General features: G+C 49.7%; 1 protein-coding gene across 3 annotated transcripts in view; it reads right to left on the bottom strand.

Annotated features, from left to right (window-relative positions):
• Nucleotides 1–14,984, bottom strand: part of BCL9 (BCL9 transcription coactivator) — a 57,999-nt gene extending 43,015 nt beyond the window's left edge. For all 3 annotated transcript variants that reach the window (XM_059872398.1, XM_059872444.1, XM_059872439.1), the window contains exon 1: nt 14,827–14,984. The gene's annotated coding sequence lies outside the window, so the exon portion shown is untranslated. The remainder of the gene's footprint in view (nt 1–14,826) is intronic.
• Nucleotides 14,985–16,072: the final 1,088 nt, after the last annotated feature.

The following is a 16,072-nucleotide window of genomic DNA, read 5'->3' as shown; positions in this document are numbered from 1 at the left end:
ACCAGCTCCATGAGCTGCAGCAAGAGAAGTAACTGATCTGTGCCTCAGTTTCTGCAGCTGTAGAATGGAAATAAGATGACGTGTTACTTCGGATGTGACTCGAATGTGCTTAGAAATCCTTTGTGACAGCCAGAGGATACATGCATTCCTATTTGTTACTTTCTGTAGGCGAGGAGTTACTGTCCTCTACAGACCTATGCTGATGATCTCTCTATGTTGGAGAACCAAATCAGGAAGTACAGTCGCCCACTCATGTAGCGAACAGATAAGTAATAAAGCAGCACACTTGCCAACTCCTAAGGAGGTGGTTTCTTAAAAAGACATGGGAAGCTTTCGTGTTTTGATGCTGACTAATTTCAGAAAGTTCCCATTATCACTCTCTTCATTTTAAACTTAAAAAAAAATGTTTACCTGATATTCTGAGGGGTCCTCTGCTAGGAAAGATCAGACCAGCCAGACTGAAGGTAACACTGCTGTAAGAGGACTGTCTGTCCATCTCCTTCAGTTGCCAGGTGCTCCTGGTGGCCCTAGCGGTACCTTCCAGGTCCCACCTCAACAAGGAGAAGACACTGGAGCCGGCAGCGGCCATCTGAAACTGTGCCAGCTGCATCCTGAGACGTATGGCACCACCTCCCACAAAATCTGAGCAGAATGTGCAACCTAATAACCATCACCCAGCAGCCAAACTCACCCCTGCAATCCAGTGATCGCAAATGCAGATTAACTCACTTGCATTTGTCTGATGGTGTAATTGCCAGACTGCACATTCAAATGAGTATTTGTTTAACTGTGTGATACACAGATAGAGCTGATACACTTGAGGCCAAATTTACCCCTGTTGTAATTTCCCTAACTCCAGTAGCAATTACTCAAAGGACTAATTTGGCCCACAGTGTTTCCTAGTACATGTGATTCATCATTTCTTTCCTATAACAAAGAATAATACACTGTTTCAATCAGTGGTGATGTCCTGGCCTCCTTGAGGCTGCCGGACTCCCTGCTTAATCAGACATAAAACAAATCACTTGCAGAGGCAGAGGCGTACAAGCATGCTTTAATTACAATATTGTAACACCAATTAGAGATCTATCTAATCGAGGACTCAGTACTTCCTACTCGAGTATTACTCCCATGTTGGGATAATTACTGCTAATTAAGCTTGGAACTAATTAGGCCAAATGATCTCATTTATACCAACATAGATGACTTCTAGGAGTTCATGCACACACAAAAAAAGTCCAAGGGTGATTTTATCATTCCTGGACCCATCAGCACTTCACTTTAAAAATGGACTGTCCTTTCCCAATGGATAATCTCTGCTAGAACTCAAGTCTCAGATCTCAGATGATCACACATTCTCCCAAGGTGGATAAACACTCTGAAGGCATTTCAGCTGGTTGGCCCAAGTCACCTTCTATTCTAAATGACACAGTGGATTAACAGAATCGTGTCCCATCACGGCCTGGTTAATTCCAAACCTCCAGGCCACTCTCACAGAGTTATTGTTACAGTCCTCAGTGCACTCGGCCCTACCCACACCCCAGGATAGCTGCACACAACAAGGAGGCTTGCTGTAGGGTGTAGTACGCTGTTAAGGCAATAACTGAAAAATAAAACCCAAAACAACTCTTAAACACACTAACAGTCACAGGTACTTGTTGAATGATTTGCACCAATCCTGCTTAAAATTAGATAAAATACCACTCAGTAATGGTAGCTCAGCTGTGCTGTAAGTGATGGCTGAGGGCAGGGGCTGACTCTGGCTAATGGAGTTACTGTTTGTGCTACAAGACTTCCCATGTTCACAGTGTGACTCCATCTAACAAAATAGGCTTCATACTGCAGTCAGAAAAATAAAGGACAGCCCATGAAGCTGTGTTTATGTTGCAGTTTCTCCTCCTCCCCTCCAGCCCCAAAATTCTGCACCAGCTCAGCACCAGCACGAGATTCTCAGGTTGAAGTGTCACCAAGGCAACTTCCATTCAGACCTGCTCTTGGCTCATGGAAACAAGTCACAAGCAAGTAAGGAGGGTGTTCCCCGCCCAATGGTTGAACGTGGTGGGGTAAAACAAACCTTAAAAACAAAACCTTTACTTTTTTGGGGGGGTATTTTGGTGACTATGAGTTAGCTTCTCACCCAAAGGCAGTTTGCACCAATGGCATGATTTCCTCCTCTAGTATTGGCTGATTTCAGATTCATGGCTGAGAGAAAGAAGAATGCCACCTACGAGAACAGCAGTCTCACCTCTCTAAGTGACCGGACATCTTGCAAATGAAAGGAAGGATCAGTATCCAAGAACTGGCTGGGGGCACATATCCTGGCACCCATCTGTCTGCACTATGAACTTCACAAACCTACATGGTCTCCTGTCCCTGGGTACCTCAACACCTCTGCTTTGCCTGTTGCATCTGCAGAGGCTGGAAACCAGCAGGTCTGTGTTACCTGTGACACTACAGGTAACTCAGGAAGGGTTCAGTTACAGTCACTGCACATCCATTCTTCCAATGTCTGCCTCAAAATCAAGCTTTAAAGGACCCACTTCAAGGTGCAGCATTGCTTCCTCCTTACTTCTGGCTTTTTGTCACCAGCTGCCTTTATTACTCCTAAAGCTTCCTCCTAAACACATCATTTTCTCACGCTTTCTTGTACCTCAGGCTGGAATCCTGAAGCTGCTGATCCCAGGAATTCACCATTGTCTCCAGGTCTTCTTCCAGCCTGCCCCTTTATCCTCACAGCAATCATTGTTCCCTGGTGAGTCACAGACACCCCCTCCCTTTCTACCCTCCAAATGCCTCCTGAACAATCTTCTCTTTTCCAAAGCCTGTCAAAACTGAGCCCAGCAGGATTCCCTACACCAACCTGACCTGGTTACAATACCTCCTGGAACTGATCCTCCAGCTGTCTGTGAAATTTTTGTAGAAGTGCCACTTCTTTATGCAGCACCATTAGCAGAAGTCTAATAAATAATGCACAGGAATAACACAATCCCCAATAAACAATGTACTGCTTCTCCTATTTTCTTAAGTGAGCAACATGGATCCTAAATCTGATCTCCCCCTCCAGTTGTTACCCAATCCTCATCTTAGCTACCAAACTCTCTCCTCCCTCCCCTAGCAAGCCTGTCATTCCTTTCTTCCCAGCTGCCAGAGGCTTTGCTGCTACCTCCTCCAGCCCAAATACACTGGCAGACATGAATGCAGGCATCCACACAACACAAATGCAAACATCCAGGCACGTCTCAGGTTGCATGCTGAAAATGCACGTTTCCATACACTGCAGTAGCGTATGGAAACACGTGCACAGCCCACTGAATACCATATTTATTTGGGTATCTGCTGGAACCCCTGAAGGAAGAGGTGAGTTGGAGGAGATCTTCTAATGAAAACAAAATCACTGAACCCGAAGTCTGGGCAAGACAGTGGTAGATTTTTGATCAGGGCAGTCTTCAGCAGAAGCATACACTGGGCCCAGGGGGCCTCTGAATGGCTTCTTTAGCGTTAACAGGGAGGAATTCAGGAGCTTTAGATCAGAAGTACATCCCAAACGGGCATTAGACTCTAATAAATAAGGTGCTTTACACTGACTGAGTGCCAGAAACCTCCCAACATCCTCCCCACGTGGCATCTCTACAGTGGCTGGTGGTTTGGATGGCAGAAAGCAAGCAAACAATCTCCCCATGTCACAGAGGAGGGAAGGGAAGCAACATCCTGCCGAAGGAACATCAAGCCACAGCCATGACAGACAGAAAGCACCATGAATTTGGTGCTTGGTGTCTGTTTGTAGGCACAAAAAGCCTGTTTTCCAGCTCTAATTTGGGATTGCAGTAAATCCTTCAGGACAGGCACTGTCTCTTTCCAGGCTCTGAACAGCACACTGCACAATGGGACTCCAGCCCCATATCAGCACTTCAGCATGCAGTGTACAAATATTTACTGTCACCAGCAGCCTGCAGAGAGAGGCTGTCTCTGATGGGGCATACCTCCCCAGGGGCATCTGCGGAGATGATGGAAGTCTGAGTCATTGACCTAAGACCCAGACCTGGGGAGCTCGCTGCAAGTAACAGTTCAGCATATCCTCCTTCTAGACAGGTTCCCTTTTTTTCCAAACACTCACTGGTTTGGAGATTTTAGCACTTTTCTCTTCTGAGCAAACCCCATAACATTATCCAGAGTCTGCATACATGCAGAGTTGGTAGCCAGCCCTGCATGGCCCTAAATGGTCAACCCTGTATTTGAAAACAAGAGGCAAAAAGCACAAAGAAACACACACAGGCAAGAAATAAACAAATTCTCATTCTCCCAGCACACTAGCCATGGGAAAACATGCAGGGTCCCAGCAGCAAGATGGCAGGAGTGTGGGGATGTTGGCCCTGTCCCCTCACATCCTGACTATCTGGACTGGTCCCAGATCCTTTTACAAAAGGAAAGCAAAGGGGCTGCTGCTTACTGCAGGCAGCTACCAGGTTCATAACCTCAGCCCTCCCAGGAGCTCAGGCTCTCGTTGAGTAAGGCAGGGACACATACCTAAGTCTGAGGTTTAGAAACAAGATGTATTTATTTGTTATTATTTTCAGTTATCTGAGTGCAGTAAAGGTCAGAACACTTATCTTCTGGGGTTGGTTCCTGCTCCCACTCATGTGGTTCAAAACCAATTGAATGATTTTCTGCATACTTCTCAGGCAGAAAAAAAAATCCAGGGGGAATGAAACCTGATACAGGGCATTTTCTAAAGAGGATCTGTGGGAAACAAGGATCCACCGCAATGGGAGGAAGGGCTTGTGGGCATTCCTGGGTACCTCCTCCCCAGTCTCTGTTACACACAATGAAACATGAATAAAGATGACTGAGGAGGCCACAGCTTTTTACCTACATTTTAGCCTCAGCTGATATCAAGGACTGGAGAGCACAGTATCACCTACGTGATACTCCCAGAGCTGCATTTTGGGTGACAAGATTCAAGGACATAGCTGCATATCCTGTGGCCTGTGCACCGGCTGCTCCATAATCTCCAAGATTAATTTATGCAAAACATGGGAAGATGTGCTTTTTCCTCTTGCAGTGAATGACTTCATTAACCTTTCAGGAGCTTGCCAATAGTGAAGTAGAAGCAATGGGAAAATCACACTTCTGGGAAAAGGGGACTTCTGCGGTGTAGCTAAGAGCACATACCTGGGAGAGGCCAGAGACCAGCAAATGATGGAGCCTGGTTTAGGAATCTGCTTTCCTGCTCTGCTCTCCCTCACACCCTCCAGTCTGTGCCCTGCTCTTGCAATGGTCCTCCTCCCCTCGCTTCTGACAGCTCAGGGCATGACCATGGAGACAAGGAAGCCAGATGGGAAGGCAAATGAGGCAGAGGGTTTTAGACAGAGTCTGGAGAGAGACCTAGCCCAGAGGCAGAGCAGGAGGGAAAAAGCAGGTAAAACAGGTGAAGCAGGTATGGAGAGGGAGAAAAACGGCTGTGGGAAAAACGGGAAAAGGTGCACAGCACCTCACATGAAGCACGAGGGAAATCATCCAGCACACTAAGGAAGGGTCGGACTCTTGCAGAGACAGAAGAGAGAAATCAGGAACTGTCTGGTCAGGGGAACTGAGGCTCATGACTTTATTGAGTCTGGGACTGAGTGACACCTGGCAGGGGGAAATGTGCTACCCAGGAGTAGAGCTAAACTCCACTGGAGGCCAAAAAGTCACCATGCCCTGCTCTGTAGGACACTGGATGAACTTCAGCACATGGCCATCACCTTGACCTCTTGGTGCCTTGCTGTCAGGAACACCTCATGAGCCCTGATTTGGCTGTTCTCCCATCAGCCTAGATGCAGCCACCTCTCCTCCTACCCTGAGAAAGGGACTTCTCCATGCCATATGTCCCCTATGTGTGAAGAAAAGAGAGACCATGAAGGGATATAAAGAACCCACTAGTTTTTAATTGCTGCCACTGGGCTTGATCCTTGCATCCAAAATCCTGTCCCTGAAGAGAGGTGGTTAAATACACCGCAACCACCCTGGCTGACTTGGAGGAAACTCTATCCCACATCAGATAGTGGGATCAAGTGGCTCTCTCAGGCAGATGGGAGAGGGATTCTCCCTAAGGCAGTGACCCTGTTGTTCCTGTCCTGTTACAACAGCAGGACACTAAGCACAGGTCTCCCAGGAACACTGACCAGTTGTCTTGACCTGCTGGGCACTGGCTTGTGGGCTCAATGCAACTCTCCATCAAGATGCACAGGGCTTCCCAGACTTTTGGTGCTCAGCCTCTCCCCCCTCCATCATGGCTTTCCCTGGCAGAGCACAGGGCCCAGAACTCAGTTGGAAGTGACACATGGGACAGTCATCCTCTCAACAACCACAGATGTCAACAGGCAGCCAGGCACAACACAATCCATGTTTTCAGGACAGAGTGTCTAGAGCCAGGGGGAAGTCAGGGGAATGGGAACAGGACAATGGGACCAGAGAAAGTCACAAGGTCATGTCCAAGGAGGTAAGGTGAATCAAGAGACAACATTTGAGACTACAGACTTCATCAAGCTTCCAGGCAGAAACAAAGTGCTCAGACATTAAAGTGACAACCGTGCTGCAGCTCAGAGCAGGACTTGAGGCAATAGCTCAGGCAGCTCCATCCAGAGCCAGCAGCACACACATGGAGGGAGTCTCACCTTGCTCCCTCAGAGGGCAACCCCCACCCTGCCTGGCTGGCCAGGACTGAAGCAGGGGGCTGTCCAGCTGATCCCACACCCTGTCCTTCTCCCTCAGGCCCGGACAGCCAGCCCTGCCAGCAGCTCCCAGGGACACACAGCCGGCAGCAACAAAAAGGGGTCCACGGTGGAGACACACATAAGGGAGGAATTTGGAGGATAAACTAGAGGGAAGCGATAGGAGTGTGCGGCGCATGAATAGTGGGGGAGGGTAGAAGATACAGGGTGAGAGAAGAAAATGACATGAACAGAAGGAAGAGAGCTGCAAATAGAAGGGGATATGGAAACAGCAGAGAGAGACAGATTGCAAGAGCGGTGGAAGTAGAGGAGACCTAAAGGGACAGAATATAATAATAACAACTCTTAAAATGAGAGGAAAAGGGGAGAGAGGAGAGGAGAGAGGAAAAAAGGTAGAGAGGAGAAGGGAGAGGGGTGAGGGGAGAGGGGAGGGATTTATGATTTCCTGGAGAGGGAAGACAAATGCCCTGCATGTTTTTCTCCTTAGTTTTCAAAGGTTTTATGGAAGCAGAGTGAAGACTTGTCATCCCCATTTGAAGAAAGGAGGAACTACAGCACAGAGACAGAGAGCCAGTGAATAAGTGAGGTGGTAGAAAGAAGCTTGGCTCCCTACTTTGAGTCTTCCATCAAAGACACAGGTGAAGAACAGTCTAGACTTTCGTTTCCTGAGCACACCACAGAGAATCCACTACTCAAAGATGGCAAGAAGAGAGCCTGCTAGAAAAGTAAGAGATAACCCAAAGGATTGAGAGAAAAAGAGGGTACCTGCTTTTGTATTTTGCCAGCACCACCAAGGCCTCTGAAGACCTCTCTGTGTTTAGATGTATTCAGGGTAAATTAACCTAGAACACACCAAAAGGAGCACTGTCTGAGTGCTTACGTGGGGTGCTGCCCACAAGAAGATGTTGCAGTGTGGGTTCAGGTGCTTGCCAACCCTCCCAGCCCACAGCCAGCTGCAAGGAAAATGGAAGGAGGGTGCAAAGGAGGCTGCATGTCGAGGGCTCTGCTCCTGCAATGCTGACTGATGTCTTTTCTTTGCAGCTTTTTTCTAGGTGTCTAAAATTTATCCATTTAATTTGTACCACCTTTGTGTTTCAGCTGCCACTATGGAAAACATGCTTTTTGTGCCTACAAACAGACACCAAGCCCCCAAGCACACGTACGCCCGAACCAAACATAGTTTGTAAGAGCCCTGAATAAACCAAATACCTGGTGCCTGCTTGAACTCCCACATGCACTTGGGCAAACAGAGCTTCCCAGTTACTCCCAGCACACAGGAACCCAAAGGATCCAGCATTTTCCTAATCTCAGCCAATACTACTTTATGGCTTGCTAGCACAAGAATTGTCTAGGATTCCCTCATCAATGAGTGACGAAGGTCTCTCTGCTATAAATTGAAGTTAATGGCAGGTTGTGTACCTTGTTTGTTTATTGCCAAGGAGGAATGTTTGCCGTGGCTGTCAAGTTTATAAAAATATTTCCATGGCTTCAGACAGCTTGGCATTTTTACATGCAGCTGAGAGAGTGGGTGAACGTACAGATGAAAAATTGAAGAAACATTATTGAGGTTGGAAAAATATTATCTCCTAGCACCACCAAGGTGGCTTAGAAAGGCCAGGGAGGTCAGCGATATTTCTGAATAAAATGCATTTTTTTTCCCACCAGGGGTTTCTGAAGAGCTGGCAATAATTAAGCATTACAACACCTTTCTGAAGTAGATAACCCAGTGGAGGCCATCTGAGGTTAAAGGACTTGCCTGTGATCACACAAAGCAAATCAGCGGCAGAGAAGAGAATTAAACCCAACAGGCTTAGCTTCCATGACCCAAGTCCTACACACCTGGCTGAAGTCCAGATGGAAGGACAGGCGCTGTACCAGCTGTGGACTGACTGTCAAGCACAGGTCTTCCCAGGCAGTCTAGCAACTGGGCAAAGAGCTGAGCGACAGGCACTCACCCCAACTTCAGACAGTAATTGTGAAAACAAGTGACAGAAGGCTGGGAAGCAGTGCCTAGTTACCAACCACGGTGCCAAGTGGATTAAATATACATCGATAGATTCAATTACAAAGAGCAGCATGCAAAATGGAAGTGATTGCAGTCAAGGATCCAGGATGGCAAGAAATAACCTCAAAATAAAATCACGGGTTTCAGTAAGGAGAAATCCATGCTTCCAGAACTCTTGGAGAAAGTTCAGCTGTCAGTCCCCAAGGGTACTGTCCCAGGCCACTCCAGGCTGGGAGGGTACAGTGACACCCAAGCCCCGAGGGCTAGTGAGAAGCCTGCAGGACTCAAGTTTAGTGGGCTGAGAGAGATCCATATCACCTAACGCTGAGCAGCCCTTTGTTATCACTGTCACCAGAGAAGCTGGAGAGTGAAGTGCAGAGAAAGTGAGCTGTTCTCCTATGTCGTCCCCCCCAGCTGCCTGCATCTCGATGGGGCAGGGCTGAGGCACATCACTGAGTGAGGAGGAGGAGATCTGCTTCACACTCTGGGAGTCCTGGGCTGGAATATCCAAGGACACCCTTCCCAGCATGGATATTTAGCCTTGCATTCATCTGTGCCCTAATGCACATTCTGTTTTGGGGGGCCCTGAAAATACTGGATTTGGCAGAAAGTAAGGTCAGATCCTGACAGCATTGACAAACATAGGCAGTTCAGAACTCCTCATCTGTAAGGGGAACAAGAGCTCACTCTGCTCTCCTTCACCCATGCATTTCCCCAGGATTTCAAAGCGTTATGGAATTTTCATTGCAACCCCCTAGCCACCTCCATCCTGGACTTATCACAACACGTCCACTGCCATCATCACTAGTAAAAGATTTAATTTTATTCTTCTTGGAGCAAAAATAGAAAGGATAATCATTCAGCACTCCATACACACAGCTGTCACCTGAAAAATACAGGTGAACACAGTTAAATGCAAAGGCAAGTACAATCTCAGACCATTTTTTGGTACCTGGAGAACTAGACCAGCAGTATTTTGCATGCAAGATTACAGGTCTGTGTGTAGTTGCATTTTCACATTCCATTACTGCAATTGCACACAGCCAGTTACGTGCCCTAGCAGCAGCTTACAAAAGCAATTGCTGCTAAACATACAAAATCCAGCCCCCAGATGCACACGCGCAAGACTAAAAAACTGGTCCTTATTTTTCTGCCACAGAAAAGATGTGTATTTGCTGGCTGTGCCTGCTCCCTGTGCAAACAGCACACCAGCATATTTCCTTGCATTTGTATGTTGAGCCACATATTCATTCAAGCTTTGCAATAACCTAAAATGCATACAGCATTTTGCAATTAGAAGCATCCCAAAAATGCAAAAAAGGCCCCAGTTTTTGCATAAAAAATTCTTCTCCCAGCAAGCAACTGTAACCACCTCTCCAGCCAGAATGTACTGTCTGTTTAAGGCTCGGGAGAACATAGTGCTTACCCTTTAAGACAGTAAGAGATGAATACTTTTTTTCATTTAAACTATAGGGAGTTTTACCTAGATAGACTGCAATTTCCTGAGCTCGAATCTGGCAAAATGCCCAGGGCTAAGACCACTCCCCCTTCTTCTTTTGGCAAAAATTACCATGGCGTCTTTAATAGTCAGAAGTAGTTTTTAGGGTTTTGTTTTCACAAAAGATGCTGAGAAAAACCCAGTTGCAAGCAAGCAAGCAAGCAAGCCTGGGTACTGCAGAACTTCTAAGAACTAGACTGATGTTCAACATCTGAAGAGTACTATCCCCAAATACTCTACCGAGGGATGGTTCAGTTCTGAGTCACAGGGAAGTGGACTGAATCACAAAAAGCCATTCCTGCTAACTGCTCCCACCCCCCCACCCAGCCCAAGTTTACAATCCAAGTAGTGACCAGGTTGAGGTTAGCTTGGGAAAGCTGATGAGATCACAGTCTGGGGAGATACAGCCTCAGACAGCCTCAAGATTCTGTTAACTGGCTCCTTGTTTTGCGTGGAGACACGGACAGCAGTTGTTCCACCAGGTTTACCATATGTTTATAATATTGTTGTTATGGGAATACATGTCCAGTCCATGTCACTGGCAAGTTGTGCTGTTTTCTGCTGGAAGGACAAAACAGAATTCACTGTCCAACAGAGCGCCCAGTGCGCTCATACTTCGAGCAGAAGTTACCGTCGCGTGAGTCACGCTCAGTGCAAAACCACACGCTTTGTCCGTGGGCTGGTGTGCGAGCCTGCCGTGGTGTCTGCACACACACACACACACACACACACACACACACACACACACAGCCCTTTGGGGTGCTGGGCAAGCATCACCCCATCTCACAGACTGCAGCAGAAAGCTCCACACCAGCTTTAAGGCAATTTGCCTAAGGCTGTCCATCAGATCAGTGCCAGGACCTCAAGTTCTGTGAGACCTCCATGTGCCATGGCCATTTCTCACATGGGACAAGTGAAGGATAAAGCAGAGCCTCAGTTAGGGTCACAGCTCTGCATCATATAGAAAAAATATTCGCTTCCCCATGTGTCCCAAGATGGTGTTTAGGGCAGTGAGTTGGCTTATGGGACACAGGAGTTACATGTTTGTGTGTGAGAGACTGTTGTCAAAACTAGGGTGCCTGGGCTGTCTGCACCCTCAGGCACAGGGCAGGGAGCACCAGTGGTGCTCCCATCTCCAGTGGTTCAAGTGGCTCTGCCATGCAGAAGCAGCACTGAATAACTAACTGCTGAGGAGAAATCTCTTGTCTGACAGCCCCCAACAAAATTCAGGCTGAAGGAGTAAAATACATTTTGTTTACTGCCAGCCCCACCAACTCCTGAGCTGGCACTGAAGACCTCTGAAGCAAGAGCAGCTGACTGGAACAGCACACCACCAGTTCAAAGGAAAACCGATTTACCCATTTAGTCTCCTTCCAGACATCAGCAAACAGCATAAGAAATGGCCAACTCCCCTCCCCGCCTCCACCCCCCCCAGCCCTGACACGTTGCCATTTTCTGTCCCCGTCTCCATGCAGCTCGTCACATCCCATGCCGCAGTTGAGGAACGCCGTGCAGGGTTTAATTGTGCACACGTTCTCCGGGGAAGGGCGGCATGGGATGTCCACAAAGGAGCGGAGGCAGGAGGCCAAGGCTGGTTATTGGCCTCGAGTCATACTTGCTGATTGGCGCGTCAAGGATTTTAAAGTGCATAGCTGATCAGATCAGCAGCTTGTCCTAGAAGGAGAAAAGTGACATAAAATATGCACAAGCCTTCCTTCTGTCCTGACAGCAGGTTGAGTTTTCAGATGATGTGGAAACAGCAGCCTGCTCTCCTCCCCCCAACATGGTCTCCTCTCCTGCCTTTGCTGCAGCGCTGCCGGCTTGTTCCCAACTCCAGAGACTCTGCTCCCTCCCCAGCCTTCGTGCCGAGGCTCAGACTCTGGCCAAGGGGCTCCATGCCACTGTTTTTATGCCCACTCAGCCCTTGGCCTTTCTTCTCAGCATGCCAAGCAGGGGCTCATTAGTGTTCCCTGTTGTTAAGCCTTTGTGGCTCAAGCCCGTCTAGTGCCAAGCTGGAACAGAAAGGCCATCAAATCCCCATCCAGGAGGGTGCAAAACTTCCCAGTGCTGCCAGCCCAGCTGGAATTCAAACAGGTGATCCTGGAGAAAGGTAGAGCGTGCACACGTGCAATCTGCATGTGTGGGAGCAGCGTGTGAGCTCTGCCTGCAACGAGCTGGTGCTGCTTCAGCTTCCTCTCAAAGAGAGTGACTTGGGGTATATTTGTCCTGAGATCTGTCCTCTGCATGTGCATGTGTGTAACACTGTATTTGTGCCTGCGAGATACATGTGGTATGTCCCTGCTCCATCACGGGAATGCTGCCATGAATGGAAAAGCTAAAACACGTCACATACTGGTTTTAAGTCTCAGCCACCTCACGTGCGGTTGGTGCTATCACAAAGTTGGTTGCCATATACTACTGCTACCAGGCTGAGGGAACAAACTATCCTGTAAACTGAGGAAAACACGAGACTTGGGCCATGTCTGCGAAGGAACCACGCTCACAACATGTGCACATTGCCCCTCAAGAGTAAGGATGTGCAACTCAAGCAGGTGTTTTTGCACAAACTTGCAGATTCCATATGTGTGGAGGTGTTGGGTGCGTGGAAACATCAATAAAGCAATAAAGGTTTATTTCATCCCCACACTTCACAAGGGACAGATGACTTTCTCCTTGCTACTGTCAGATTCCAGCAAAATAAACAGAAATTTACAAAGATATTTTAACAGAAGGCCCCTCTACCACAGAAGCCACCTATGGACAAGGCAAGCCACACACTCTCTCCTCATTCTCCCAAATGCAATTCTTGCCCAAGTCACAATCACTCCAGCTACAGAAATCTCTTCCCCTCACCAAATGCCCCAAACTCCACCAAGTTAGAAAACTCAACCTCTGCGTTCTTCCATACTGGAAAGTCCTGCTACATCACACTTAGCTTAGCTGTGCTTTAGCCTTGCCCGTGCCCTGATTCAGTTCAGAATTTCCCCTCTTTTCAAAGCCCTCCAAGGAGACAGCCCAAGGTCTTCCTCAGACATCCTTCCTCCCTGCTCCTCCATCTGTCTACATCCCCTCTCCACAGATTTTCCACCCAGCTTCAGAACCATAGGTCCTGGAGCAACCTCCTTCTTCTCCCCAGGTCCAGCTGCCTAGAACAGGCATTTTTCCTCCCTACCTCATTGCCTGACAAGTCTCCTTTCAAACATGATCTGATACTTCTCTCCCTCCTGTGATGATAAGCCTCAGAGTCTCTCTCCCTGCTTCTCACATACCTCCATCACTGGACTGACTGTAAGGCATGTGGGATAAAGGTATCATGGAAAACGTTACAGCAAATCACAGGGGTTTGCTTTGATTCTTTTCCTGCTTATTTATTTATTTTTTTTTGAAGGGAGGTAACAAGTCAGAGAGAAGCTGGCTGAGATTTCTGCCGTGCATTTTTTGCAGCAGCAAGATCCTCCATCTTCCTTGCTGGATTGAATAGGGTCTCAGGACAATTTAGACTCCCTCCCCCATCTCCCATTCCTGCTCATATTCTTCAACACATGATGCTCTCCTCCCAGCGTTGACTGGGAAAGCACATATCCTCACTCTCTCCCCCTCTTCCAGCTCCTGCCTCGCATAGGTTGTGCCAGGACATTAGGATGACGAACATTTGTGCAGCTCAGAATCTTGTAGGTTATTTTTTAACAAAACAACTAGAATCAATGAAACCTGAACGATGGCACACGACAAACTTAAAAAAAGACCTCGTGAGGATGCACCTAGCATTTCGGGAGGCTTTCTGTGTCTCATGCCACCAGGAAAAAAATATCCCTTCAAATTTAACCAAAGCCAGTACCGATACTGCGATAAGCCCGGGTGTGAGTAGCAGGAATTTTCTGCCCTTCGCCTTTTTTTTTTTTTTTTTTTTTTTTTTTTTTTTTTTTTTTTTTTTTTTGGCTCTTGCACATTATCACCTCACCAACAGTAGGATAACAGCTACAAAACCTCCGGCAAGAGAGCAAGCAAGCAGGCTTCACGTTGCTGCTCTCACGCCGAGCTCGATATTTACTTGCTGATAAACGGCAACTGTAAATACATCTCATCTAATCTCCCGACATCCAGGAGGGAAAAAACATCTCCCATCCCCGCGGCGATCTGCCTGGCTCCGGAGGCAGCGGGATGGAGGGCTGACAAAAGACCCCGGCTTTCCACCCTCCCCCGCGGGGCTTCTCCCCGCCGCGGGGCAGCGGGGCCGGCGGCCGCCCTGGGCTCTCCCCCCGGCCCTTCCCGGGCTCGCCGCCCCCATAAAAGCCGCCGGAACAGAAGCCAACAGGTGGAAGGCGCTTTTTGTCCCTCCCGGTGCCGGGATCCCCGCGGCCGGCGCGGTCCCTCCCCGCGCCCCGCCGACGGGGGCAAACCGAGCCGGGGGGGAAACTGAGGCACGGCGCCGCGGCCGCCGCAAAACTTTCCTCCGCCGAGCCGGGGCCGCCGGGCAGCGGCCCGGAGCTGACTGCGGCACACGCGGCCGCTCCGCGCCGCCGCCGGCCGCGCCGGGGGAGCGACGGCGGGCGGGGAGCGGCCCCGGGGGCGGCGGCGCCGGCTCGGAACCCCCGCCCGCGGCCGGCGCTTACCTGTCTCAGGCGGCCAGGGCGCGGGGCGGCATGGCGGGGGCGGCGGGGAGCGGGCGCTGCTGTGCCGGGCGGGCACTACGGTAGCACCGGGGCAACTCACGGGGAAGCCGTGCCGGGCCTTTTGTCTGCGCGGGGCGGCGGGGCGGCGGGGCCGCCTCCCCCCGCGGGCGCCGCGGCGCTTGGTACGGCCCAGGCATTCATGCCAAGCGGCTTTCACACATGGAGGCTTGTCTCCAGCGGCTGCTGACAAGCCACAAACAAGGCGGCCCCCTCCCTCCTCCTCCTCCTCCCGCCTCCCGCCTCCCTCCTCCTCCTCCGCCGGCCTCCTCCATGCGAACTCCAACTCCGGTGACAGGCGCGGGGCAGGGAGAAGGGCGCCCGCCGCCTCCCCGCGAACGCGGCAGGAGCCCGCTTTTCCCCCTGGCCGGGAGGGATCGGGGCATTCCAGGCTCCCTCCGGCAGCAAAGGCAGCGCTAAACCCGCCGAGTAAAGAGCACAGGTCCGCCGCGTCCCACCCTCGGCAGCGCCGCCACGAACCATGGCTCCCAGCGCTCCGGCTCCTCGAGGATCTGCCGAGGAGCCGGCCAGGAATTCGCCCCGCTTCCCCCTTCCCAAGGTCGTGCAAATAACCGGGCACGCCAAACGGCGGAGACCCAGCGCCAAGGGCCTCGGGGTCAGTTTCATCCTGCAGCAACGCGGCGGTGGGAGGCAAGGGGGAAAGGCGAGGGAGAAATCACAAAAAAAAAAAAAAAAAAAAATCCTCATGGACTCCCAAAAAAATTTTGCAGCCGACCATTACTGTAAACAGAGGGAAAGCTCAGTTGTTCAGGGAGAAAGTCTAGGTATCACAAGGCATGGCCAGCTCTTAGAACTCAAGACACCTAAAATAGGCCTGGTCCAGCGGCGGGGCCGTGTTGGGTCCAGGCTTGCAGAGATTTGAGCTAAGTTTTTTCAGTGACTTCAGCCGAGAGGGCTCCCTGGCCATGCAGGTTTGCACGGCCTCCATCCAGCAGAAGCCAACCCAAAACATAGCCCCTGTGAATCATTAAACTCTGCTGCCTTGTGTACGGGTTCAGCAGGGTTCAGTCGGCCCAGAAAGCAAACCACATGACCGACTGTCATAAGTTTCGTAACAAAACCACAAAACTCAATCTCAAAAAACACATCCCTGTCCAGGGATAACAAAAGATTTTTTTTTTCCTCTGAGTCTCACCAGTAAAGGTCTGGTGGAGCCCAGAAGAGTGTT

The sequence above is a fragment of the Haemorhous mexicanus genome, chromosome 2 (assembly GCF_027477595.1).
Source record: "Haemorhous mexicanus isolate bHaeMex1 chromosome 2, bHaeMex1.pri, whole genome shotgun sequence".
Classification (NCBI taxonomy): domain Eukaryota; kingdom Metazoa; phylum Chordata; class Aves; order Passeriformes; family Fringillidae; genus Haemorhous; species Haemorhous mexicanus.
Note: the sequence above shows the minus strand (reverse complement) of the source record. Positions and strands in the feature narration are given on the sequence as shown.